This window comes from Corvus hawaiiensis, chromosome 3, assembly GCF_020740725.1.
Source record: "Corvus hawaiiensis isolate bCorHaw1 chromosome 3, bCorHaw1.pri.cur, whole genome shotgun sequence".
Taxonomy (NCBI): domain Eukaryota; kingdom Metazoa; phylum Chordata; class Aves; order Passeriformes; family Corvidae; genus Corvus; species Corvus hawaiiensis.
Window position 1 is genome coordinate 100,313,721 of NC_063215.1, and position 20,482 is coordinate 100,334,202.

Below are 20,482 nucleotides of genomic sequence, written 5' to 3' on the forward strand. Positions count from 1 at the left end.
ACAAGGAGCAGAAGCCAGCTCTGTTACTGCTCACCATCCCAAAACTCCTTCGCTCATCCTGGCAGGATGCTGTCTTCCTCCTCTCTCCATGGGACTTTACACAGCTTAAGGGTTCTTCAGCCTTCTGAGACCCTTGCCAGGCACCCAAAGTCCTGTGTGAATGAGCAGTTGGGAAACTCTGAATTCAAAACCCCTGAATTCTGAACAAACCATACAGTTGAAACATTGGGCTATGGCTGAAAAGCCCCGACCGTGTCCTCACAGCAGAGCAGAAGGACACTCATCCACACAGACAAAGCATCACCAGCCCAGCAGACTGGTTTATTGGCAAGAACACTTGGAGACGAAGGCAAGTGAGGCTGAAGGCAGAGTCCCCATCTGCTGTCAAAGCCTAAGGCTTTGCAGATCTGGCAGGTCATCAGCCAGGAAAAATGGCTCAAAAACTCATGTACTTCTGCATGGGGGTACTAGATACCAGCAGAAATCTCTTCCCCATTAATACAGTCAAGCAGAGGAAAAAGCTGCCCAGGGAGGTTTTGCAGTCTCCATCCTTGCAGGTTTTGAAGACCCAACTCAATGAAGTTCTGAGGAACGTGGTGTGATCCCACAGTTGATCTTTCTTGGAGTATGAAATAGAACTGGAGACCTCCTAAGATTCCTTCATCTTGATTATCCTATGATTCTAATCCTCTGATCCTTACAGATTCCCACCTGTCTCCCATGCTCCCCAAAAGACATGTACTGCTCCGAAATCCCTCAGCCAACCACTCAGTCATTCTGAATCACCAGAATGGCAAGAAGGGACAATAGTGACCCTTTGTGCCACCAGCACACTGATTCAACCTCAGGATTATCAGACTGGCCCTGGGTTTGACGCTGGTTTCCCCTCTGCCAGCACTGAGAAAGCAGAGGGGAGAAAGATCTCTTGAAGAGCAGTCAAGCCCTCCATCAAGAAAGGAAGTTGCAGATTTCCTGGCATGAGCTTTCAGGTAAGAGGGAGTTTCTAAAGGACAATGCAATAGGCTTCAGCACGGTTTGAGATACCCCAGACATTTAGAAACTGCAATACGTAATACGGACCTTTTGCATGAGAGAAATCACAGGCAATGTATGAATCTGGAATGCTGATTACAAAGTGAAACATTCAGCAAAATGAAGGAAAAAAACCCTTTCCCACTTGTGTTTTTCTTCTTTGATTTAGCTGGGCTTATTAAAGTAGGTTTTGTTTTAAGGGAATGCTGTATTTCAGCAGCTGAAATTCCTTTTGCCCTATTAAGTAAACTACAGGGAGTTTCATAAGGCAGTGCAACTAACTCGCACTGGGAAAATTAGGAATGCATGCATTAGTGATAGCTAAATGTTTCATTGCTAACAGTGGAATTAAAAAGACCTCCATGCTATTTTAGTATTGCCAATATGCAGCAAATCCACTGTGAGATGTGATCTGTCCTCTTAAAAACAGGGAACTTGGAGTATGCTGAAGTGCCCAAGGTCATGTCAAGACAAAGCTGGAAATAAAATCCAGGTCTCCTGATTGCCTGTGCAGAGATATATGTTAAAACAATTACCATCTGCATATCTGCCTGAATAAGTGATTGCTTAATTCAGTATCTGAACCAAAGAACAGAGTGGGGAAGAAAGGAGGAATTACCTTGCGTTGACCTAAAACATAATAATGTTATTCCTGCAACAAAGTATTTCCTTTTGAGCAGATGGAAGCACTTTGCCTGAGCTAAAATGAAATGTTATGTTTCATTTATTTATTTTTAATTGAACAAGCTGGCTTTAATTCACTCTGCCTCAAGTTGCCTCCAAGAAAAAAAAAAAGACACATTCAGACTTTTGTAGCAATCCTCCTTCACGACTTAAATTTTTCACCCTTAATTCTTAGTGGGGTTCAGTCTGAACTCACAACTTTTTTCATTCACTGCACTTTTCAGATAATAAATAACTGGCCTGACATACAGCATCTTGCTGTGGTGTAAATAACCCTGGCTGTTGTGGAAGGCACCAGTGTAAAAGCACCTTGACACCTGTACCACTTCTGGCAATTACTCTGCAGAGTGAAAGCAGTCAGGAAGTCTGACCCTGTTTTTTCTGCTGTGTTTTCCAGAGGCTCCCCAGTACAGCAGACCAGGACCATCATAGAACCCCAAATGTATCCAGCATCACCTGTGAGCTCCCCACATCCATTTCAAACTGGGGAGATTGAGGCATTGAGGAGCGATTCTTACTTTAAGAGCTTCCAAAAGAACCCTGAGAGTCTCCCCCAGGAACAGCAACATCATCAAGCCCTCTTGGTCTGCCTGCTGGCTGAATCCTGTGCCTCCCCTTGGACCTAAAATCCCTGTTTAACTATGTTTGTGACCAGGCTGGCCCACAGACAGGAACACCCAAATGCGGATCCAGGAGTGGCCCTATTAACTCCACTCTCATTCCTGATGGGCAGCCAAGCCCCCAGAGAGCCCAGTTCTCACACACAGCCTCCTCATCTGGCTCTGCTTGCTTTCCCACACTGCATGCAGGAAGCAAAGCCTCACACTTGCTCTGCATGTAAACCCCCAGTGCTGTGCTCCAGGCTGGACCTGAGGTATTCCTGAAGCACAAATGGAAAACAAAGAGATGCCAGAACAGGAAGACAGCCTGGTGGTGCAAACTTGGTGCAAAATGGAAGTTTCTGTACCTCCTGCCCCAAGCGAAGCACCCCAGGGCTGTAAGTCACTTTGCCAGAAGAACACTGTAAAATTACCAGAGTCAGTTCATCTGGGCAAGGATGATTAGAACAAACAGCCGCTTCTGAGGCCATAAAATCATCTGTGCTCCATAAGACTCTAGAAAAATTGCAGAGCCAGGAATACACTGTGGGACAAAAGCTTTACAGAGTAAGTGGTTTAGCCATGGCGAGAGTGGTAGCTGGAGGCAGACACAGCAGGCAGGGAAAAATGAAGCAGTAGCATCAGTGGGGCATAGCTTGACCTCTACAAACCTTTCTTAACCCTTCACTCACCCCTCCCTGCAGGAATAAGAATGGAAAAGAATAGTGCTAATGCCCATTAGACTCAGGGCATTGTCTGAACATGAAGAAAAATCCTATCCCCTCTTTCCTCTGGGAGGAGAAGGAATATAGGACCTCAGGGATTTCTATATGGGAGAGGCTGCACAGGCTTTGGGCTGGCAGCACATCCACAACACAACCTTGTCTCCATGATCTTGTGAGCCACATGCAGCTGGAAGAAGGGAGATTGTTCTGTTGCAAAGAGCACAAGGATAGGAGCTGTAAGCTGGGTGGGTGACATGGGGACACCACCTGCTGGGAGAGTCACTGCAGGTGGGAGATGCCCTGAAGCAGCACACTGAGCACAGCTGTCCTGCAGGACCTGACGCCAGGCTGGATGCTTTTCCTGGGTCCCTTTTCAAGAAGCTGAACTATTTGATTATGCCCCATTCCTGGAAGTTTTCAGGTTGGATGGGCCCTGAGCAACCCGAGCTAGTGGAATGCATCCCTGTCCATGGCAGCGGGTTTGGAACTACCTGATCTTAATGTCCCTTCAAGCCCAAACCATTCTATGATTCTGTTGTTTTGCAAACACCATTTCAGAGTTCTTTGTTCTCCCTGGGGATTTTTGAGGTGTCTGAGCACTCAACCAAAGCACACAAACCCCATCAAACCTCTGCTAGAATTATGCCAACTTGGTGCGAAGCATCAGTTCATTCTTCTCGTGCCTCAGTGAAGCCTCGAAACGTAAGGACAGAAATACAGCACGGATTTGGTAAATGAGGGAACTGTGCACATTCAGGTTTTATAGAGACACACATACAAATGCACATCCCTAGGGATGCCAGGTGTAAAACTGGCACTGCTAAAGGCATGCATGGACTCACACCACTCATGCACTGCACCACCGCTTCAAAACGCAGTCTTTGCTTGTGCAGTGAAAACAACCAGTTTGTCACTCTTCTGATGTTGCAGCACCAAATTTAAACCACAGAATCTTTTGATTCTTAGGTGTTACAGGTTAGACCAGCTCCATGTGAATCCTCAGGGTCACAGGCATCTACATCTGTAGAGAAGCATTTTGCTGTGATCCCATGACTCAAAGTAGTTTCCAGCTTTTGCCCCAGAAAGGGTACTCAGAAACAATTGACATGATAGCTGGAGGATGTGTATTCAGACACTCACACACAGCCACTATTCATGCTTGTCAAAGCAAAGCCTATGAACACACAGAGTATTTTTCTCCTGTGCGCACCTCTGCAGTTATTTTCTTTTTCCCCCCAATTGCACCATACAAACAATAACCTGTAAAAATTTGAGTCTTCAAAGTGAAGATGACAAAATTTGGACTCTTAAAAACCACACATGTAATCTGCAATCTTAATAACCACACAGGCAGTATTAAAAAACTCTCCTGGAAGCATTTACAGCTGTCTGCAGATATGAATTTGCAGTAGAAAGAAAGACAAAAAAACCTTATCCAACCATGTTGCTCATTTTCTCTAATACTCTCCTCAGAAGCAAAAGCATTTTAAATCCTGAGAGCATCCTTCCTCAAGTTAAATGTGTTGTGGTGGTGCCTGTGTACCCCAGTACTGCATTACATCTGCATTTGTATAAGGAAGAGCCCTCCTCTGTGTGTGAGATTTATTCCAGAGTGTGTGGCACCAGTGCTGTGAGACATCTGCCTGCCCGCTTAATGAGAGGAGACTTCATTTAATTCCCGCAAATGAATTTATCCTACACACATCCTGGCATGACCTGTAGTTACCAGAACTGCCAATAAAATGTCACCTTGTCCAGTAAAATCAGTCTTTGTCTTAGGAGCGAGGTAATTTGAAATTAATACAGACCATCTACATGCAACTACTTTAAAGATGACAGTTAATTAACCATAATTAAGACTAAGTAATTTAAATACATGAATGTAGAAAAGTGTATTCTCTGTTCTGACTGCCTTTTAGAATACACAAAAATCCCCCTCTATGTGCCAATTAATGCATCATCTTGAGTTTAACACCATCAAAGCATCTTTTAATTGTTGCTAATGCTCTGTTTACACCCTATTAATGTCTAATTAATTTCAATTTGAATATTTAATCTATCGGAAAGTTTAGATTTTTTTTGCTTCTTTCTCTTTCATTACACACGGAGGCTACAGCCTCCCTCCAGTGATTTTGAAGGCACAGTTCAACAGATTGCTCTCTGGAGCAACTCCTGCCACCCCTGCTCCATGCTCTATCCGAGGGGGTTTAAACCCCACCACCACCGCCACTCCCACACAGACCCTTGCACCTCTCCCCCTACAGCACACTCCTGACCAGGGAGTGCTACCGATCCCATTCCAGGAAGGCTTGTACTCCTGGAGTGACAATTCCAGAAGGGTCTCAGTGCATTGCCAGCCTCTTCCTACTGAAGAACTGACCCCTTGCGGGATGCTTTACTGACACCCGGATACCCCATCCAGAAGGACGTGGCAGGTATGGGGACTTACCCAATGTCACCCCTCTGCCACTGACAGCAGGGACCACTGCTGTCTCCTTGCCTCAACCATCCCTTTGTCCAACTTAGCTCTCACTGCTCTCACACTACAGGATAGGAAGGAAAAGAAATTCAGTCCGGCGCCTCTCCGGAGCAGGACAGAGAGGGGAACGGGTATGTGCGGCTGCCAGGAGCTCAGCATCTCCTCCGCCTGCCCCCGGCTCGGGCTCTGCCCCCACATACCCCTGCACAACCCCTCTTCCCCTTCCCTGGGCTGGCAGGGCGGACGGGAGCTGGGAGGAAAGCTGCTCTGCCACAGTGCGCTAAATGGGATTCCTCATGGGGAAGAGGAGGGAAGGGAAAAACAGAACCCCGCGCGCACTTTCCCTTCCGATGCTCCCAATCTCGCCACGGCACTGGAAAAGCCTCTTCTCCCCCCAGACCCCGCAGGGCAAGACCGGGCACGGCAATTTGGGCTCTCCGCAGGGCATCGGGGAAGCACCTCTGCGGGCGGCCCCGCTCAGCCCCCGCGCCTCCCTGCGCTCCCCCCGGAGTCCCTCCGCCGCGGCGGCTGCGGGAGCCGCGGTGCCCCCGCCTCCGCTCCGTGCTCCGGAGGATGCGGCGGAGCGGGTATTTGGTGCATCGCTGCCCGGAGGGGATGGGACAGGGTGGGCTGGGGGGTCACTCACCTCCCTGCAAGGTGACCCGCGGCGCGGTGCTCCCGCCGGCGCGGCCGGAGGGGCGGCTCAGCGCCCGGGCGCTCCGCCCGGCAGCATCCCCGCGGCGGGGGCGGCGGCGGGGACCGGGCCCGGGGCTGCACAGCGCGGGCGGCGACGGGGCTGCGCTCCTGCACCGCCTCGGCGGCACTGTGGGCTCGGGAGGAGGAGGAGGAAAAAGATGAGGGAGGGAGGGGGAGAGAGAGAGAGAGAGAGAGGCAGGCGGAGGGAGAGAGGCAGGAGAACGAGCCCTGCGCGGCAGCGCGGCCAACTTTCCTTCTGCGGCGCAGCAGGAACAGCCTCCCGTCCCTCGGTGTGTAACCCCCGCCCCGGGTGAGTATGGCAAAACCCTCCCCTCTCTGACCCCCCTCTCCTCCTCCTCCTCTCTAGGCCTTCCTCCCAGCCAAGTCTCCTCTGTTCCCCCCGCACACCGGAGCTCAGCGAACCTCCGCGGGCACCGCTTCTCTCGCCCCAGCCCGGCTGCCCCACACCCTGCCCTCCCCCGGGACTGCTCCCCCGGCCACAAGGGACTGCCAGCACGGAGCCGGGCACAGCTCCCCAAGGCGATGGGGAAGCTCCGGCAGGTCTGCAGAACTTTAATTGTTCGTGTGGTTTATTTTTCAGCGTAATGACGAGCACACTGGGCTGCATCCCACGGCATTGAGGGGTGTTCCCTGCTTTCCTAATAATCCTGCGTAATAGGGGTAAGCAGTGTTCATTCACTCCTCTTTCCATTCCCAACAGGCCTGCTAGCCAAGTCATTTGCCTAAAAGCGTCTCTGTCACCACTTCTTTCTAGATGCTTCAGCATCCACGGCTCAAAATGCTGTTGGGAAATCACATGTCCCGTTTAGATCACCGCTTTCCTTTGCCTTTACAGGGAGAGAGACACGAGGACATAAAGCCCTGGTGCATTTTTGTTGCCTCCACCTCTCTGGGTTAAGGTTTTTTTTCCTCTCACTGCTTGATTATCATTTGTTATTCATACTCCCAAAATAAGCCGTGCCAAAATCTTTGCTTAAGGAGAGCGTTCAAGATTTAAAACACACATTAACTAACTTGAGCCCATATTAGGGTTTTTTTCCAGCCCTGTTTTCTGCTCTTCCACAACATTTTATTGGCCTTCCAAACTCACTTTGTTTTAGTATATCCTAGTGGTATTCACAGAACATTTTTGTCTCCTTCTAAATATCTGGTCCATCGTTAATTCCTGAGTTGATCTGGACTGCAGGGAGGCTTTGTATCTTAGAGAAAAGAGTTTCTTCCTTAATGTAACAGGCACTGGGAGACAATTCATACATAATTAGCAGAAAGAAATAACCCCAAATTATGATCACCCTGATTCTCCAGAGTGTTTTTCACCTATACTTTCTTGAGAACAGCAGTCTCTAACTCATATTCATTATGCCTTTACCAAGTAACACTTTCTAGGTCTTTCCATTCTGCTTGTGCAGGGACTTAACTTTAGGGGGATTGGCTTGCAACAAAAGCTGTTTCAGCTCCTACAGTGCAAATTCATCAATCATCACTGCTACCGATTGGAGATACCAGCTAGTTTGGATGGATGGTGAATTCTGGCTGAAATACAGGTTTTTAGTGACCAAATGTATTTGTGAAATAGGGGGAAATCCAAAAAGATTTGTTAGGATATTTTTTTAAAGAAAAAAAATTCATTTATACAGAATGGACTGGGGAAGGGATTTCTGAATCATCAAGTCAAATTTTCTTGCTTCCAGGCAGTTTTGTTTCCTTCTGACACTTCCAAAATGTGCTTTTTTTCCATGATGCTATCAAAGTGAGGTTCAGTGACACCAGGGAAGTAAGAATTTTCTCTTCCTCTACCTTTACCATTCTCCCCACACCAAACTAAGCACATCCTTCCTTCAGTCTGGGAAGACCACGGGACCCTGTGCCCATGAGGAAATCAGGAGCCATTTGGTTTACTTGAATTTTGCAGCAGAACCAAGAAAATCTAAGTAGAGGAGCAATCACAAACCAACAATGACAGGGGTTGTAACCATTGCTACAGACCAGGGCATATTTTGCTGTTTTTTGTAATCAGCCTCTTCTCTTGCCCAAAACCACCAAAGAATCTACCAATGCTCTAATTAACTCATAATTAACTAGTGTTAATTATGCCACTTCCCTATTGCACTACATTTGCCATAAATTGTCCTGTTGCTTTTGCTGGGAAGCCGATGACTGTGCCTGATTTGATTTTGATATTTGCGGCTCACTGGTACCCTGCTGATTTTTGGAGAAAGTTTTTCAAATAGCAATAGAAAGGGGCTTGTGGTGAGGCAGGTGAACTGCAGCAGGCTCCTTTGTGATTTGGTGGTTTCTCTTCAGGTGCAGCAGCATCACTGTCAGCCCTCTTCAATACCAGGTTGTGCAATGCATCCTTGATGCATGGGGCCAGCACATTTCACGGTGTCTTGTTGGAAGAAATTGGGGGGTTCATGCTATGTGTCTAGCAGTGGTAACTAACCCTTTCTTTTTGTTTCTAAAGGTGCTTTCCTCCACAGCTGATGGAGATGCCCCTCAGCAGGAAAGCTTCTGTGCAAACGGAAGCACAAAGCGCGGCACTGACAGGGAGCAGCACGAAATGATATTTGAAAGGGGCAAAGCTGGGGAGGAAGAAAAGTCCCCCTCCCTTGGGTCTGATGGCTGTTGGAGCAGGGCAGCCCATGATGGCTTGGGAGCCTCCAAGGTCCTTCAGTTTCTGTCTGTGAGGAGTTAGGGATTTGGGAGCCACCAAGGCAGGATGTAAAAAGGAAATGCTGCCTGGCAGCAGAAATGACCAGAGATGTACAAACAGCTCTTCTTACAAAATGGAGGTTTGCAGGAGTCAAGGTAGGGATGAGACTTTGCAGGCACATGTCACTATAGCTTCAGGGAAATCACTTCACCACGAATCGCTCTGACCAGGGCTGTCACAGGGCTGATGCTGACCCAGCAATTGGCCACTGCCTTCAGTGGAAGCACTCTAAGGAAAAGCACCTGGATGGGGAGTCACACAGTCCTGATCTTTGCTCCCCTGGGTGCTCTGCACCACCTCAGCAGTCTGTCTGGGAGAGTCCTTGGAGACAGAACTGCTGTGAAAGCCTCAGGGCCAAACCATGTGGGAACCATTGCAATGTGACAGCAGGAGAGTCCTGGTCTGGAAGCCACACATCCAATGCTGCAAGAACAGAGCTTTGTGGTAGCCAGGAGGATTTCAGGAGAATCTTTAGCTGGTACATCTGCTGATGTGCTGAAATGCTTGTGGGAGTGTCACGTTACGCTGCGGTCCTCAGCTGTCCAAAGTCAGAATCTAGGATATGATGCATGCTCAGGACACCACGAGTAAGCAAATGGAAATACAGTGCCTTGCAAGTGCATTCCTGGTCTGTAGGAAGAGCAGCAGCACCACCTATCACCGCAGAGGGAAAGAGAGAGGATAGACAAAATGCTACTCCTCCTGCCTGTTCTCGGTACAAGACTGGAGCCCAGATTTTCTAGATCACCACAGAGAAACCTCCTTTTTCGAGCAGAAGAACCCACCCAGTTTAAATCTTTCACTGCATTCCTTCTGCTAAACCTTCCTGTGGTGCAAAGCCAGCAGAAGGAGGTGGGAGGGATGGAAAGGTGAAGGTTTTGGAGGAGAAGGGCTGAGAGCTGGTATTTACAGTGATAATGAACCAGAATAAAAATAATAACCTTCAGGTCTACAATACCCAAAGAATTGTTCATCACTCAGAGGGCACAACTAGGCCTAAGGACCCTGTGCTCCACGTTGTGCAGGGCTTTTGTCTTGTGGGTTCTGTCAGTCAAAAATCCTGGCACCAGAATTATTGGTATGGTATGAACCATATGTAGCTTGATTATAATTCAGAGTGATGGAACAGTGCAATCAGGAAATAGCCCAAAATCTGTAATTTCTTCTTGCCAAAGGCAAAATGAATCTTTCCATGTAATTGGATCCAACCCCAAAGGCATAGCCAGGAGTGCTTTTAACTTTCCGAGAAAGAAAAATTGGTTAACTGGAGTGGCTGAGCTGTGTGGGTGCTGAAGTTTGTGTTGATTTGTTTGCTGGTGGTTCTGAAACCAGAATAAAAATGAGAGTTTGGATTAAGCCAAGCTGAGCACGTTTTTTTCTCATTCTGTATTCACAGCAAATCGACAAGCAAAAGATACAATTTTTTGGCTGAGTGAATGATGTAGCTTAGCTCAAGATCAAATGTTTCATTGCTCTGAACTCTTCTTTATAAACTGGATATGCATACTTACTTGCAACAGAGGGAAAATCTAAGCACAATCGCTGCCTAATTAAACCAGGAGTGGCTGCTAGATATTATCTGCCAGGAGGATGAAAGAGGTCTTTGCATCTGGTGCTAAATTAATTTGGAGGGACCTGTTAGGAAAAGTGGGACAGGACTAATATTTTATAGATTCCAGTCTCCAGAAGGGGTTGTCTGTATCTCTTTTGCCTTAGACAAGTTGCTTGAATTCAGCCAAAGTGGCCCCGTTTCTCATATGTCCAGGAGCTGAGAGACTCAGAGGCTCAGAAAAAACCTGCACTGCTTTTATTTTGCCATCTGTGCCTTGCCTCACTGCATACAGCTCGTGTTTGAACTTTTGGGGATTCTTCCAGGAAGCCTTACAGCAAGTTCTGGCACCAGTGCTTTCCTGTCCAAAAGGTGGCTTCTTGACCACTATGGGCACCTCCAAGGGAGAGGGAACGGTGTCATTTTTGTGCTGCCTTGCACTGGCCTTTGGAGGTAGAAGGAAAGGCACAGGTTAGTGCTAATTGAGATGTGGCCATCTGTCAGACAGAAAACATGCCAAGGCCACCTTGTGACTTTTTTATACAGGACAGAACCAGCCACTGGTGAAGTATTTAGGTGCTACAGACCTTGAATGGAGTCCGACAAATATCTGAGATGATAAAGGTTCCTCTTGGATGTGATTAAGGATCTCCTGAGTTATCTAGCACCTCACCTTAAGTGCCTTTTCATCCACTGTGAAACTGCTTTGTTGAAATCAGACACTTCTCTGGAGCTGAGTGCCATGAAATTCGACCCATTGTGGATTGCTCAGGCACCCAGGATGTAGGGACCTGTATATAAGCATGGTCCTTTCTCCAAAAATCTGGTACTTCAGGTAGCCAGGACAGTAAAAGCGGGGTTGGAGGCACCTAGTCCTGTAGGGGATCTCAGACCTGGATTTATACCTGGGCATGCTAATGGGTTAAATTAATTGCTGATAGATAAAGTTAAATTAAATTGATTGCAGATTGTCCCATTGAGCTGGTTCACTCCCTTAAAGATTTTTGGGCACGTGAAGAAGCCCTGGATCACCCAGGCAGTGTCAAAGGACTCAACACAAGTCATCTGGGGGAGGTACAACTCTTGGGAGCAGTGTCTGGAAGCAGGAGGATGCTGAGCTGAGCCTTCTGTGTCTGATTCCCACCTTGGCAATTATGATTTAAGGAGAATGCCAGGCTCTTTTCTTGCTGCCTGCAGCCTACACAGTGTGGGTGAAGCCCCATAGCTTAGAAGCCTCAACAGCAGCTGTGCACAAAGGACATGATGGGTTCCAAATTCTCCATCATCCTTCAGATTTAAACGAGCCAGTGCCTGTCCTGTAACATTAGAAAAATGCTTTGGTATTGGCAAAACCAAAAGAAAATGCCTTTTTCTTTCTGCACTAACAGGCTGTGAAAATAAAGAGGAGTTCAGATTTCCAGTTCCAGTCTCCTGCTGCACCTCCCATGCTAAGGACACAAACCTACTGCTCCTCAGGATGCCTGACAAGAGCCTGCAGACCTGTTAAGGCATGGAGACACTGACAGGACCTGCCCTCAGTGTTGTCTACCCAGACAGACCATGGAAAATGGCTGGACATGACAGGAGAAGGTCCTGAACATGAGAGAGAGCAAGAGTGAGAAGCTGGTGAAAATTGGATATAGCTCCATGAGGAACAATCAGATTTCCCTGGTGGGGAGGAGAAAGCTACTGATATGAAAGCTTGTGGAAGGGCAAAGGTGAGGAGACAGGTGAGAAGGATAGGACATGGTGGTTTGTAAGCAGTGTAGCTGAGGAGAAATGGCTCGAATACTGCACAACATTGCACTAGATCCACTAAAAGAATTAATCCATCTGGCTGAAAAATACCTAGCTGCCAGGAATCCTCATTGAATTAACTGATTGAATTGCAGAGGGGAACATAAATTTATCTTTCTTATTAATTTCCCTTTGCTTACCTGTCTTTTATATATGATGAGTGAGGGTTCTTTTCACATGGAGTACCTGTTAAAGAGAGAGGACAGGTTTTACCCAAAGCAGATGTCCTAACAAATAACCCTAGAGGTACTCTGGAGATTCTCTGCATGTCCTGTGTGATGCAGAAAGCCTAGGAGCTTCTGTTCCTAGTGCCTTAGCTCCCAAGATGGCATCCTGCTCTGACTATGGAGATGTTTTGAGGCAGACATGCTCCACTTGTCATAACTTAGCCAGAACTTCCAGGCTCAGAGCGCCGGGATCTGTACAGGAAAGTTCCTCAGAAGCCTCAAAGACCCCTATGATTCCAGGGGGAAAAAAAGGCATGATCTTGGTAAAAAAAGCAGATTCTTGTCTCTTGCCTTCCTGTTCATGAGAAGAGGTCTGGATGCCAAACTCCTTTTCCTTTTCACCTTACTCATCAGTGTCCCAAAAAAACAGACCTCTTTTTCCTTACAACAATGAGGGGATCACCTACAGCTTGTTCTCTGCTGGTCTCTTTGCATATTACAATATATATTTGTGTATATATAGCAGCATTTTGAGATCCCTTCTCAGAAAGGAGATCTATAGTGGAAAAGGAAGATATTTTCCATGTAAAGCAAAGGTAGACAGGGACATGTCGGGGCTCTGGTGTTCAAGAAAAGTCTCCCAGCTGAAATCAGCGAAGAGTTGTGCTTCCAAATTAATTGCATGCTTCTGTCCTTAGCATCTGGGCATGGAATCAAAACTGATGAGCCAACAAAGCAGCACTGGGCTGCTCCTTCGAGCAGTCACCATCAATAACGAGAAATACTAGGAGAAGTACTCTTTGAAATTCAAATCACAGGGAGCATCATTTAAAAGGGAACTCAGGAGGAGCAGAAATACCATGCACCATACATTAATTGTCATGCATGTGACAAAATCTTCAGCGTTGCTGTTACTTAGCAGCATTAAATTTATTCCCAGGTTATTAATACCATACCAGGGATGAAGTAATTAAACTGGCAGCCCATTTCCTCCGAACTGGAGGCCAGGCCTTCAGCTGGTGTAAATCAGAACAGCTACACTGCAGTGACTTGGTTTTACAACCAGTTGGGAAACAGAGCCATTTATTCTAAAAAGGGAGAGCTGAAAAAGAACTCGAACCCTTCATCACTTCATGTTGTCCCTTCTCCCCCAGAGTGAGGGTAAGCAAGCAGGGCTAAAGTCACTGCTCACCTGGAACCGCTCCCAGAGCACACTGCAAACAATCTGCTCCCAGCAGATTTAACAGATTAAATTTGGAAGGTTAAATATTTAGTAACATGCTAGTGATTTCTTCCAAATGGATACACCCTGTATGCTATTCCTTTTATACCCAAACCTACCAGAAATACTCACAGATCTGTTTTGACAGAAATTAATTGGGTAGGAAAAGAGCTGATTTAGAGTTCATCACCCTGTCCTCCCCTTTCAAGCCCTCCAGCTTTTTGCCTTCCTGGCCACGTTTGGATACATTCCTTCAGTCTGACCCAAGTTCTTAAGCTTCTGTGGCATCCCAAACTGCCAGAGGTACTAGACATACATCATCTTACTGTGTGGTTGCAAAAAATGTGTGCATGTTCTACAGCCATCTCTTCCAGATGAACTGGTTTTGCCTTTTTTTTTTTTTTTTTTTCATTTCTTAGGTAGAGTTTTATACCCTTCTTTAGTCAAGGCTGAGTTTTGCAGGCACCATCTGGCCCTGAATTAAAAATGGCAAATTTTTCCATTAAAATTGCTTTTCAGCAGAAATTCTTTGAGGTTTTGGGGGGGGTTGTGGTTTTGTTCTCTCTTTGTTTTCAGCAGGTGTTTGTTCTCATTGAGAACTTTGGCTTCCAAAATGAAAATTTAACCTTTCTCCTCAATGTTTAGGTGTTGCAACTCCTCACTTTTTCATTTATGGAAAACTGCAGTGTGTAAGGGCATATATTGTTTTGGGGCATATTTTTGGAAGATATATCACAACTTCTGATTAAGAACCCTCCATATTTCACAGCTCTTTCCACATTCCACATGGAGCTATCCAGTTAAAGATACTTTGGATGAATAACCCAATACTTTTGAAGTCCAAATATCTGTATTTTTGGTACTAGATCATTGCCAATCTTCTTCTTTCTTCTCCTACTGACAAAATGACACTATGTTACACCAGTTTTTATTGGTGTCTTGGAAATTTTTCTTTGCTTGGTTAGTACAGATTCTCTCTTTCACAATGCCTTGTCTCCATTTTAAATGCCTCTTACCTGCAAGCAATTAGTCTGCCAGCTTTATCCACCTCTTGTAATCTACCTATTCTATAAATTACTGGAATCACTGGGACAGAAACCCTCCTCTTTCTTACATTTCTGTGTAATGCTTACAGGGGAGGCAGAGAGAATCTAAGCTTTGGGATTTACAGCAGTCACTGCTTCATAATTAATGAATGATAATGATACTGAAAAGGTGGCTTTTCCCTCTTTTTTCAGTCCAAAAATCTCCTTTCCTCCAGGGAAATGCAGCACAGGGTCCCATAGGGAAATTTTCTCCTGATCACCAAGAGGAAAACTTAGAGCAAATTATGCTGAGCATATAAAATGCAGAAATGAGTCCAGGCTGCTTAAGACAGTTGACAAGGCAAAGCTACTGGATCCAAATTGTTATGTCCAGCACATTCTAACCTCAGAGGTGGTCAGTCAAAGCTTTTTGTGATACTCCTATCACCTCAAACTATTTCCAACTACAACACACCTACAGAGAAGGCAAGGAAGAAGACATTCGCATTTTATGTAAAACAGCTTCAGCTGGGGTGAATTGGCATGGCTGATGTGGTTAGACTGCTCTTCATGAGAAAGAAACCCTAAGGATCCTATGACCCATGATCCTATCCTAACTCTACTTTTTGAAAAGTATAAAACATATGAACAGTAGGCTTTACACTTAACGAAAACAGAAGTGTGCCCATATTCTCTTTTTTTCCTATGCCAAAAGACTTGGATGCAGACTGCAGAGACTGACTTCAGGTACTTTAGTAATGGTTTAAGCTTGGTCCATCTTTCTTCTCTGTCTGAACATATCTTCTCTCATCATTATCATTGCTTCATATTTTTGTGGAGGAAGCTAAGGAAGTTCAGTGGAATAATTGTCTGGGATGCACTGAAACCCAAATGTCTCATTTTTAGGGCCAGTTAAACAGGTGGGATGAGAAAGTATTCAAGCATCTTGGAAAGATCCTGAGGAAATTGTTGTCTTCCATCCCTGAAATCTGAACCTCCAAGGAAAATGTTCACTGCAAAGGCAAATTTAAAGAATGCTGAGGCACTTTGATGGCGTGTGTGCCTTGGCCTTTCTCCTCCCACCACTGCTTTGCTGCTGGAGAGTGTTATGCCTTGGCTTCTTCAAACACAGATTTTCCAAGTGTCTGAAGTATCAGCTGGAGTATTCTCCTAAAGTCACTCCCTAACACTCCTGCCTGGGTAGGACACAGTACTTCTCCCATTGAAGGATCATGAGTTTCTCTAATTCCCTTGGACTTGAGGGTCTGCAGTTTGCTCCAATGACCCTTGAGCATAGTTTTGCTCCAAATGTACTCATTGGGGAAGACTATTGTGTTCATCTCCAGCCTTATCCAGTTGGTCCTCTGGCATTTCAGTGTTAAAGCAAACTTCACCAAGGGAGGTAAGTTAATTTTCAACTGTATGTTTCAGTATTTCCAGGCCTTGGCTGAAGTCAGAATTTCAGAGAATCATAGAATCACACAATAGTTGGTCTCCAAAGGGACCTTTAAAGGCCATCTAGTCCAACCTCCTGCAATAAGCAGAGACATCTTCCACTGGACCAGGTTGCTCAGAGCCCCATCCAGCCTGACCTCAAAAGTTTTCTCTGAGCAACCTGTTCCAGTGGTTCAACACCCGCACCATAAAAAATTTCTTTGTTATACCTAATCAGAATCTCTCTTCTTTTAGGGCAGATTTCTTCAGAGCTTTATAGTTCCTAAGGAAGAGCAAAAATCACTTCAGTGAAAGCACAGGCTTGATGTGTCTGGAGAGGCTTTGGAGGAGCCTCCAGGCCAGCTGAGATGCTGCTGGTGGACATCAGATCTAAAGGCATTGCTCCAGGAATTAATCTGGCCCCTGAGCAGACTGTAGGATGCTGGCACCAGCCCTCTCCAGGCTGGGAGATGGTTTCCACTGGGACACCGAGAGCTGTAGCTCCCAGCTGACCCTATATCTGGGCCCAGCAAGAAATGCAGGGCCTCAGAGAAGCAGCAGCTACAGCACTGTAACCACAGTCACAGCATTTTGTCAGAGGTATGGACTTGTTCTCACTGCTGAGTGAAGTTAAGCTGAAAGCTGACGTTGAGGCTCCAGTTGTTCCCTGGAGTTGGGACTGCCCTGGCCAAGAATGGGAGGCTGTGCCAAGGCAGCTGCTTTCTCTTCCTCGCCCTTCCCACAGGTCCTGTGTCTGTCCCAGGATGGATGCTGAGCAGGGGCAAATGGAAACACTCAGCCAAGTGCTAAATATTTTATGCTGTTGCCTGATTGATTTTAAACTGTGCTTACTTGGCAACACTCCTCAGGACGGGTTATGTAAGATTGGACGTGTTTGTTCCTGATGCTGGGGCCTGTAAACCCCTCGTGTGCTGGCAACAGCTGAAGAGCCTGCATTTAAAACTGGAGCTGCAGCACTGCTTGGCTCACACTGCCAGCTCTGCCCTCCACCCCCACTGTGGCATGGCAGTGCCACTGTCCCCAGCAGTGAGGTGCACAGTGGCCAAGCCTCAGCTGCTCAGCTGCCGTCCTTCCCCTGCAAGGCCGGCTCGAACAAGGGACATCTGTGTGTCCATACTTGTGTTTGTGACCTCTTAATATCTTCTTGGGTGTTTCCCCACTTCAGGGAGCTGCTGCTGGTTTGCTTTTCAAGTGGCAGGTACTCCACTGCACTAGGACTGGGTGAGAAAAAGCAGTGCAGGACTCGGGACTGCAGAGACCTGCTGCTGCAGGAGTCGCTAAAATCACCTTCACATGTGATGAAGAGTGTTTCAAGCCTGTGTGTACTCAAAATGATGTTCAGTAGGGAAAAAAAGGCCAGGTGGAGAGAAAACCTCCAAAGATCCCTTGTCAATACCACAGAGCTTTGTTGGTTTAAGATTTGCCTAATTATCTACAATAACAGGGAAGGAGGGAGACAAAACTATGCAACCCTGGTGAGATCAGCTGTTGTCTTGCCAGATTTTCAGAAAGAGCTTCTGAGGAGTCTCAGAGAGGAGAAAGGATGGCAATAGTAAACATGGCTGAGTTGCAAAACAGCAGCTTTGATGTGTGAGATGGGAAAAGCTTATTTTTTCTGTAAAATAATGTACTTTTTATTGCACTTTTTCACAGTCCAACCAAAAGGTGAAGGACCAGCCATTACAGCCAGCAGCATGGGCCAGCATCTCAGCTGCAATGGATGACAGAGTCTGTCAGTCAGCCCTTGGGGTACAGCTGCTTGCTCTTCCCAGCACACTGCCAGAAGTGCCCTGGCCAGACAGAGACTTTGGCAGCCCTCAGCCCTTTGCACAGCTGCAAGGAGGAAACAACAGAGCTTTCCCAGCCCCTGCAGCAGCCTGCATCACCCTCTGTGCATTTCTTTTAGGTTTCTAGTCACAGATCCCATCAGAGCTATGGAGAAACCTGGAGCTGCTGCGGGCAGTGGAAGTTTTGCTCTTGACCCGCCCATCCACCTTTTGTCATTACTGGTCTGTTTGTACCCTGGGAAGAAAAACTTCAAAGAACAACTGTTTCCAGCTGGTGGTGTGAGATTCCATTAATGTGTGCTGTGCTGGAGTTTGAAGCTCCCTGGCACACTTTAAATTTCTAATTGGCTGTTATCTCTAAGGGGAACCTGACTGGGCAGCTGCAATCTGATGGCACTACCATCAGGGAGACGAGGAAGGGCCAACGCTGCCTCTTGGTGAGAGAGTTTTGACTGTTTAGGAGATGATGAGAAGAATGGGGAGGCTTCTTAAACTTTTCTCAGTAGCTCATTTCAGTAATTGAGACTGGTGCTAGCTGCATGCTTAAGCAGACCATCAATCTCAGCTCTGTATGCCACCAAATCTCTGGAAAAAGGGGAGAAGATGGGCTAGGCTGGAATAATAAATCTGCCCTAATCATCATGTTAAGGGCTATCTTCATGAGACTGGTGTTATAAATCTGGTTATAAAGAAGAAACTAAATAAGGAGCATTGGGGGGAGTCTTATCCATGTCAGGAAGTATTTTCTGAGTTGTCTCAGTATGAGGCTAAATGTATCTGTTGAAACATTTTAGTAGGCAGGAAAGTCATTTTTTGACAAGATGAAAATTTTCCCACCCCATTTGTGTTACTCTTTTATTTTTACTTCATATACTGTATTGGGCAATAAAGATTTTCAGTCAATTTATTTCCAAATTAGTTCTTTCTAACATTTGCTCTCGGGGGGGCTCATTCTTTCAGCTCTCTTGATCCCCAGCTCGTGGATGAGGGTCAAGGGATAGCAGAGTCTTCAGCACTTCTCTGGAAGGTGATTAATCCCATGCAAAAAAAGCATTGCTTAAAAGCAACAGGGACCCCAGCATAAAAAGAATTAATACTTAAAACATCTGAGTTGTACTGACTGGATGAGGTGATGCCTTCTGCTCTCCAGGGACCACGTTAGAGCTCTGGCTATGTCCATCTCTGTGTGGTAGTCCACTGAACAGGAACCAGGATATCTTTTCAGGCCCTGCAGGCATGAGGATAGCAACCGCTGCACAGCCCAAAACCTGCTGTGGATTATCTTCCAGGTGCACCAAGGTGGGTGTGGCTGGGGTCCCTCAGTACCAGCTCTTCTCCAGCTCCTGGTCCTCCTACCCCCTGGAGTGACTTGGAGGAGAAATGAGGACAAGCTATTAGCTTCATAATAACTGTTCCCTTCACATTCATTTTTTTTAGATATACACCATTGGATTTTTGTGTTGAGGGGGTTTGAAAAGCTATTCACACGAAAGCAAGCATCTGGAATAAAAACATCTCCAAAGAATGCCTTTTGCATGCTTCCCACTAAGACAGCAGGATTTGCACTTAGCTGCAGGACCTGGCTGGCATTGCCTCCAGCAGCATCTGCCCCAGGTAGATGCCTGGAGCAAGAGCTTCTGACTGACAGGAGCAGCCAGGAGAGCTCGAGAGGGTGCTGTGACTGCAGAGCTGCTGGGTGAGGCTGATGGGAGCTATTTCCATTGGGCATGAAGGGGCAATTTACTTTTTAATTTTTTTTTTCATATTTTAGGCAATAGATATGCCAGGAAAAGTAGCCTGATTGCATGAACCAGACTCATCCCAGAGGAATGGAAGGGGCAAAAGAGGTTTACTATATTGTGGAGCAGAAGTAGTAAACACAAGGGCAAGTGGGATATGTCAGAGAAAAATCAACAAAACATCATAAATTAATGTTCTTGGGAGGCCTCTGGGTAATTGGCAGCTTTACTCGATCTATATTTTTTTGGAAATGTAGTAAACAAAGTCCCTCTACAAAGATCCCTCATAATATCCATCAAGGCTAAACTGGGTCAAGCACTTCACATATTCACAATCAGTGGGGAGTAAGGGTCTGTTTTCAAAGAGCAAGATCATTGAAGATGCCTTCCCTTCTCATTGACCTGTGCTACCCATCATATTCACATGGACATGAGGAAAAACTTGAGCAGTGGAATTGCCAAGACTGCAGATGATACAGAATTACCTAGGATGGTGATGGGGATTCAGTGAAGATTGGGGAAAAAGGTTTCCAGAGTAAGTTGTCTGCAAAGTGGCAAAGGAAATCCCGTGTCAAACGGAAAGAAACTGTATCATGGAAAATAAACCTTACAATACACAAATTGTGCATTACTGTTAACACTCACAATGCAGATTTAGAGTTAGTCTGGAGAGCAGCACTGACAGTGCTACCACCTTCCTCAACATCAGGCATCCTCCCTGCCAGTCAGTCTTGTATTTTGAAACACCTGTGGTCTTACAATAAAGCCAAATTCCAATCTGCATGTGTTCTG

The 20,482-nt window shown here is 46.3% G+C and overlaps 1 protein-coding gene and 1 long non-coding RNA gene across 6 annotated transcripts in view; one reads left to right on the top strand and one right to left on the bottom strand.

Moving 5' to 3' along the window:
- The window catches only part of SYNDIG1 (synapse differentiation inducing 1), a 49,103-nt gene extending 42,811 nt beyond the window's left edge, over positions 1 to 6,292 (bottom strand). Inside the window, exon 1 of one of the 3 annotated variants that reach the window (XM_048298254.1) lies at positions 6,166 to 6,292. The gene's annotated coding sequence lies outside the window, so the exon portion shown is untranslated. Of the gene's footprint in view, positions 1 to 34; positions 109 to 5,489; positions 5,565 to 6,165 lie in introns of those variants that run through there. The other 2 variants (XM_048298255.1, XM_048298256.1) reach the window with 2 other exon arrangements.
- A 12-nt stretch (positions 6,293 to 6,304) lies between these two features.
- LOC125323362 lies at positions 6,305 to 18,858 on the top strand. Of its 3 annotated transcripts, none has more exons than XR_007202492.1 (5): positions 6,305 to 6,525; positions 6,817 to 6,896; positions 11,887 to 16,111; positions 16,399 to 16,743; positions 17,818 to 18,858. It is a non-coding gene; the product is annotated as an uncharacterized LOC125323362 (long non-coding RNA). The 3 variants fall into 3 exon arrangements; XR_007202493.1 differs by having other exon boundaries at positions 11,887 to 15,456; XR_007202494.1 differs by having other exon boundaries at positions 6,360 to 6,525; positions 11,887 to 12,228.
- Positions 18,859 to 20,482: the final 1,624 nt, after the last annotated feature.